Source organism: Gymnodraco acuticeps, unplaced genomic scaffold (genome assembly GCF_902827175.1).
Source record: "Gymnodraco acuticeps unplaced genomic scaffold, fGymAcu1.1, whole genome shotgun sequence".
Classification (NCBI taxonomy): Eukaryota; Metazoa; Chordata; class Actinopteri; order Perciformes; family Bathydraconidae; genus Gymnodraco; species Gymnodraco acuticeps.
Window position 1 is genome coordinate 236,268 of NW_022990919.1, and position 7,246 is coordinate 243,513.

Here is a 7,246-nt window from a genome sequence, read left to right on the forward strand (position 1 = left end):
AATAGACTGGCCCTGCCTATGTTAATAATGCAGGCTTGAGTGCTGAGAGCTGTAAAGCAGGTTTCGCCTGAGCAGATCTGAGATTTAAAATCTCTCAAAAGCGATTTAGCCGTTTTAGCTACAGTAACAATTATACAGAGTCGAATAAATGAAACCGAGAAGTCTAATTAAACAAGAATATAACTTACAGTGGTTGCTGCGTCAATAGGTAATGTTGTCACCGGGTCCAGATGCACACTGAGTTCATCAGTTTCTAAATGCGGTATTTAAATGCTTTTTGAGCTAAAGGATGACTGAGTCACGCAGTTCTACTTCACGCAATCAATAGACTGGCCCTGCCTATGTTAATAATGCAGGCTTGAGTGCTGAGAGCTGTAAAGCAGGTTTCGCCTGAGCAGATCTGAGATTTAAAATCTCTCAAAAGCGATTTAGCCGTTTTAGCTACAGTAACAATTATACAGAGTCGAATAAATGAAACCGAGAAGTCTAATTAAACAAGAATATAACTTACAGTGGTTGCTGCGTCAATAGGTAATGTTGTCACCGGGTCCAGATGCACACTGAGTTCATCAGTTTCTAAATGCGGTATTTAAATGCTTTTTGAGCTAAAGGATGACTGAGTCACGCAGTTCTACTTCACGCAATCAATAGACTGGCCCTGCCTATGTTAATAATGCAGGCTTGAGTGCTGAGAGCTGTAAAGCAGGTTTCGCCTGAGCAGATCTGAGATTTAAAATCTCTCAAAAGCGATTTAGCCGTTTTAGCTACAGTAACAATTATACAGAGTCGAATAAATGAAACCGAGAAGTCTAATTAAACAAGAATATAACTTACAGTGGTTGCTGCGTCAATAGGTAATGTTGTCACCGGGTCCAGATGCACACTGTTGATCTAATCAAACGCCTTATGTGTTGGTGTCTCTTCCTCCACCCTTTTCATCTGGACGTTAGGCATGTCAAAGGTGTGGATAATACAGTGGCTGATGCAATGTCCAGGGCTATAACCTCCTAGGTTAACTAGTGTTTTTCTCCCTGCAGGGGTGTCTGTTTTTTTCTGTTTGCCCTCTCTTAAAATGCTTCTTGGGTACCAAAGTTGCTGAGGGGGTGAGTTAGATGCTACAGATGTGCTTGCAGGTTGTATGAACATTTCAAGGTTAACTTGGTTTTGTCTATTGTGTTTTGTGTCTGTGATTTTGTGCCCCAGGTTGGAGGATCCTAGTGGGTCCTCCATTTTAAGGGAGGGGGTGTGACGACCCCTCCCCCTTCTGCCTGGCTGTGCTCCCTGCCTTGCTGTCCTCTGGTAGGTGCTGGGAGTGTCGTCCTGTTTGTGCCCGCCCATCTAGAAGCGGAGCCTCAAGAAGGTATAAAGGTTGCCCAGCTGCAAGGATCACTCTCTGATTCTGATCCTGGCATGCTGCAGCAGCCTACAGCCTGTGTTAGGTTTGATGCACCCTCCAACATGCTACAACACCCTTCCACACACCCACACACTGCTCACACTACTGACAGTCTGATTCTTACGTACACTATTCATCAGAGGTGTTTTTCTTTAACCTGCTAAATAAACAGATATTTGGCATTTAACTCTGTGTGGCCTCCCTATTTGTTCCAGCCTTAAGGCAGGTTGTAACAACTCTAACACAGAAAAGACCTGTCTATGCTGCCCCAGAACGCCTCGTTGGAGACTTCTCTTTTTCCATTGTTTTCTTCTTGGGTATAGTGACGTAACGACTTACACACACACACACACACACACACACACACACAGCCTTATCTTTTCTCAGCTGCAGCTCCGCGGATTTCTCAGCCTGAACTCAGCCTGAGACAGCGGGACACAGCGAAACTCAGCCTGAACTCAGTCTGAGCACACACAAACTCACAGCCAGGCTATGAGCATGTGTGTGTGCTCAGGCTGAGTTCAGGCTGAGTTTCGCTGTGTCTCGCTGTCTCGCAGCAACCAGGAAACGACACCAGTAAGCTAGCTCACACTGTCCGCTCAAGCAGCGAGCCCCGCAACGTCCCCCCAACACGGCACCCAGACCCCACGCAGCATTCTCATCTGTCTGTCATTGCTGGTGTAATTTTCTGGTTGCTAACGCCATTGTAACACATAATCACGGATGTTCCGCTGTAACGGTGGTGGACTCATCAGAACAGAGTGGGCTCACAGGGAGGGGGGGGGGCAGGAGCTCCAACAAGCCGGACAGAGAGTGAATACACATACTATACAGAGATGCTGTATGAGAAACCAATGTGAGTTTGGAAAATTGCACAATATAAATCTATTCTAGTAGACCTCAACAATGGAATTATGATCAATAGAAATGGCCATGACATGGGACCTTTAAAGCAACTAACAGGCAGACTTTTAGGAAGATAGATTCACATAGATAGGTAGCTGCAGGTAAAGTGAGGACATGGATTGCTTCCTTAGCTTATAGTGTACGAAATCTGGAAAATGAAAACAAAAAGCAATAGCAATTTGGTTGCAAGACTTCTCAAGGCTGTAGAAGCTCCTATATTGAGGCAGCAGCAAATGTTTTCAAGGTTACAGAAGCACATCCCATTACACAGTGAAAACGGCTGCCCTGGGAGGCCTCATATAAACCCGAAGGAAACACACATTTAGAACTGGCTAAATCCCACTCAGTGTCACAAAACAGTACGTGTAACCTAACCAGAGGGGGGGGAAGTACTGGAGTACAAATACTTTGTTACTGCACTTAAAGGTAGGGTAGGTAATTCACTTCAGAAACACTTTTTGTTATATTCCATGGAATGCTTTTAACATCCCGATAGCAATGAATACATTAAATGCTTTGACAATAAATATATACAAATATTTCATCTGTGGAAGCCGTGGCGCTGTAAAAAGCAAATCCAATTACCTGCCTCGGTCCGCTGCAGATAACTGGATGGCCTACCTGCCTGTCAGCCTTCCATCTCGTGCACAAACTTATCTCGTGCCCTCATTGGTCATGTGCATGTTGGAGAAGGGGCTCTGTAAGGAAGGGGCAGATTTTTTTCGGTTGTGTACTTTCAAATTCTAGCGCACTCGATCTCCAAAATTACCGACCCCACCTTTAAGTACATTTTTCTGGTATCAGTACTTTACTCCACTACTTATTTTTCTGACGACTTTTTACTTTTACTTCTAACATTTTTAACACAAATACCTGTACTTTCTACTTCTTACATGTTGAACTCAAATACCTGTACTTTCTACTTCTTACATGTTGAACACAAATACCTGTACTTTCTACTTCTCACATGTTGAACTCAAATACCTGTACTTTCTACTTCATACATGTTGAACTCAAATACCTGTACTTTCTTCTTCTCTCATTTCCCAAACAGCTGGTTCCTTTAGTCTGAATGTGTGTTTGGTGCGTGATCATTATTCTTTAGAGTCATTGCGTGCCTATTGATTTGAACACGATCCGTGTATCCATCATTTCCTGGTCTTCTCTAAAGAAGAGGGACCAATGGAAACGTTGTCATGTTGCCGTTGTTCAGCATGGAAACATTCATTAGCTAACAATGACATTATTGTTCTATTAATATAAAGGGAGGTCAGGTACTCTTTAAAACAGCTGCTAGTTATGGGTACTTTTTGAAGCCCATACTTCTTTACTTTTACTTGAGTAAAGAAGTTTAGTCAGTACTTCTACTTTTACCAGAGTATTTTTAAACACGAGTATCTGTACTTACTTGAGTAAAGGATATGTATTTTTGCCATCTCTGACCCTAACATACATCAGTATGTCATTAGAATAATCTTGACAACATGATATAAAGGAACAAAGTGATCTGTAGCACTTTGAATAATGCTGCGTGTTGTTCCAGTGCAGTACTGTAAAACAATGAAAGTGGGACAGCCTGGAGATGTGTTCACTACTCTGCTGGTGAGAGATGGTGACGGACTGTCAGGGTTTCCCCGATTCCAACTTCCAGTAAAGTAAATAAAACATCGAAGTTCTTTTCCCATGTTGAGCTGAAGACAGTTCACTCTGATGGCTTGATACCATCATCTGAGCTGTAGTTCTAGGATGACGTGAATTGAGAAATTATTCAAATACATCTGTATTGTCCAATGTAGCGTCAATATATTAATATACAGTCAGTGTTTCCCCTAGGACGGAGTCATAACAGCGGTGCTAAGGCACATGGGCCCAGCATAATGTGAGCGCGGAGCGCATGACATTTTTTAGTGTGCACGTGCGAAGTGCGGCCCGCCAATTTGTTTCTATGTGTCTGCCAGCACAAGAAAGGCTCTTGAGGCCTAGTACCAGGGCCGGTTCTAGTCAATTTGCTGCCCTAGGCGAGATTTTAGGCGAGATTGTATATATAAAGAATAAATGAAAAATCTTGTTTTTATTTATCCTAATAATTATAAAGCAGTGCCTTGGAAATATGTGTTTACATAATTTGTGGTCAAAACGTTTGAGACCCTCTGAGATAACTTAGACTAAAATTAACTATCTAAACACTCAAGAGTACTTTACCTCACTGAGCCTCTCAGTCTGACAGGAGAGCTCTCCTCCACCCTGGTTATAGAAACATCTACTTCTTATATCCGTTAGCGCAGCTAGCACCAGATTTTAATAACAGCGCCGGTACCGGTGCGCCCTCTCTCTCTCTCTCCCTCGCTGGCTCTCTCGCTCGCACTTTGGCTGTGAACTGCGGGCGCCTGATAAGCCAACATCCCCCACTTTCATCACTTGCAGCGCCCATCGTACAGGGCAAATGAAGTGTAACAGGGGTGAAAAGGGTGTTACATTTACTTAATTATGAATGTTGTTACATCAAGGCCAAAAATTAGGATGAGCGCCAACGGTCAAAAATGTTTTTTCCCCTCCCAGAGCTACCAGCGCAGCACCCCCCAGATCTGGCGCCCTAGGCGACCGCCTAAAATCGGCCCTGCCTAGTACATACAGTGGCAATGTCTCAAGATTTAGCAAAAATACACCTCTATTGAACATACAGTAACACAAATACTACAAAACCACATAACAAAACAATGAAAAATTAAAAAGGGGTACCTGGCTGGCGCCTCCTAGCAGCGGCGCGCATATTTCAGCAGCGGCGCTGCGCCACCACTCTTTGTATATAGGGGAAACACTGACAGTACTAATCTTCCTTAAGAGGCTTCAAAAAGATGAATTAAAGCGATTTCCCTCAACTTTGGCTTTTTAGTGACAATTACCATTCATATTAAGTACTATTGTTAACCTTATAACACCAAACTTATCAGGGTTCATCCTTTTAGGACAATGAATATCTGGCCAAAATGATCCATCCATTGAAACACTGATAAGTTATCCGTAGTTCAATTATACTATTTTAATTAAAACAATTGTTAATATAGTGGTGCAGTAATGAGTCCAAAAACCCTGAAATGACTTGGAATTCCAGTTGTCCATGTTTTTTTTGAATGAGTTTGTGGTTAGAAGCCTGAAATAAGGTCTGTGGTTAACACATGCTGAAGAGATTTAGAAGTTGTCTACAGTACATTATAGTCTTCACATATTAACTTTTTATGTATGTGATTTGTTTGCGTATTTGCAGATCATTCTTATGTTTCCAAAAACATTTTTGTGAGTTTACAGATCTTTTTTGCATTTGTAGAAGGTGTTTTACATTTAAAGATTACAAATGTACACACAGATTATTGATCTGTTCACACAAATAATATTGAGACAGATTGACCTCCACAGATGAGCAACATTCCTTTTTAAAGCTAAACCACAAACAGAGAATTGAGATCGACAAATACAAACTGAATGAACAAATGCCTGATTGAGAGTTGTAAATGTTATAAAGATATCCACAAATGCTTTTTGTTTATTTCTAAATTAATATATTGCATTGAAAGACAATTTGTAGTGTTTTGACAATGTATTGCAGCAACCTGACAATGATAGTAAAGAAGAAGCTAGCAAACATGTAATTTAATATCGTTTGAATCTGATTTACAGGTGGTGATAAAGAAGGTTATGTGTTCATGTTTTTTAGACCTGAATGATACACACAGTGTAGGGGGGGATTAAGTTTAAAAGAAATATGTATTGACAGGCAGGAACAGTATTTATTTTTTTAACTTTGGAGCAATTCTACAGAGCCCCTAAAGGTTCAGGGAGAGAAAAAAAAATGTGTGTGCACGAGATAGTATTTCGTACGAACGAGAAAGTATTTTGTGCGAACGAGAAAGTATTTTGTTAGTTTCTCGTTCACACGAGAAAGTTACCGGTGCGCCAAGTAGGAAGTGGAGCACAGAGGAGACAACCGTTTTATTGCAGACTGTTATGTTTATGTGGAGAAATGGCAGTGCATACGTTATTTGAGATATATTTCAAACTCGGACTTCATTTAGGGACATTTTGGCCAGGGGTTTAGAGCTATTTGTTTAAGCACCGGATTCGCAAAACAGAAGAGTCTGTAAACCAGTCTGCTATGAGCTATGAATTCCTGTCCGTGACTCTCACAGTATCTGCTGCCCACAGCTGTTTTATAGAAGGAAAACCTCCTTCACTTTATGAAGGAGGTTCATAAAGTGGGCACCAGTGGCCTGTACTACGAAGCAGGATTTGCTATTTACTATTCATTCATGAAGTATGACGCTGCGCTGTTAGCACGCTTCTCCATCTTTGTGATTGGTCAAATGTTGCTAACCCCGTCCCTTTCATGTGAAAGCGCTCTCAGCCGGACAGAGAAACCCTGGTTGATTTTGTGGCCCCGTCTCAGGTCGACTATTTTCATTTCCTCTGTCTCACCGGAAGTTGATTTGTCTGCGCCATCTTGAGTACCGTCCCATGGCTCTTATTTCTGCCGGAGGACCGAGGATCGAGGAGCGATAATGGAGGAGCGATAACCGAGGAGCCACCAGACCATCCTCCGATGAAATCCGCAGACACTCGCCCCGCCCCCTTACTGTGTATCGCTCACTGATTGGACGATGCAGCGCATGCACTGATCTGATGCTTCTTGACATGAGAGCAGTTTCCCAGCGGAGTGAAGAAAATACATGAAACTCACGAGGGTCACTCCTCAGTTTATACTGTGTTTTGTTTCAATTAATGTATCATTTAGTTACAAATATGTGATATATCTGAACAACAAAGTGGTCAAAAATCATTTTATTCATTTCTTGGAAAGATTTTCATGATCACTTTTTTCGTTTTACATTTTCATTTATTGTCATTTCCATTCAGTCAGTCATTAAGTGCTATTAAAATGTTAATGTGCTA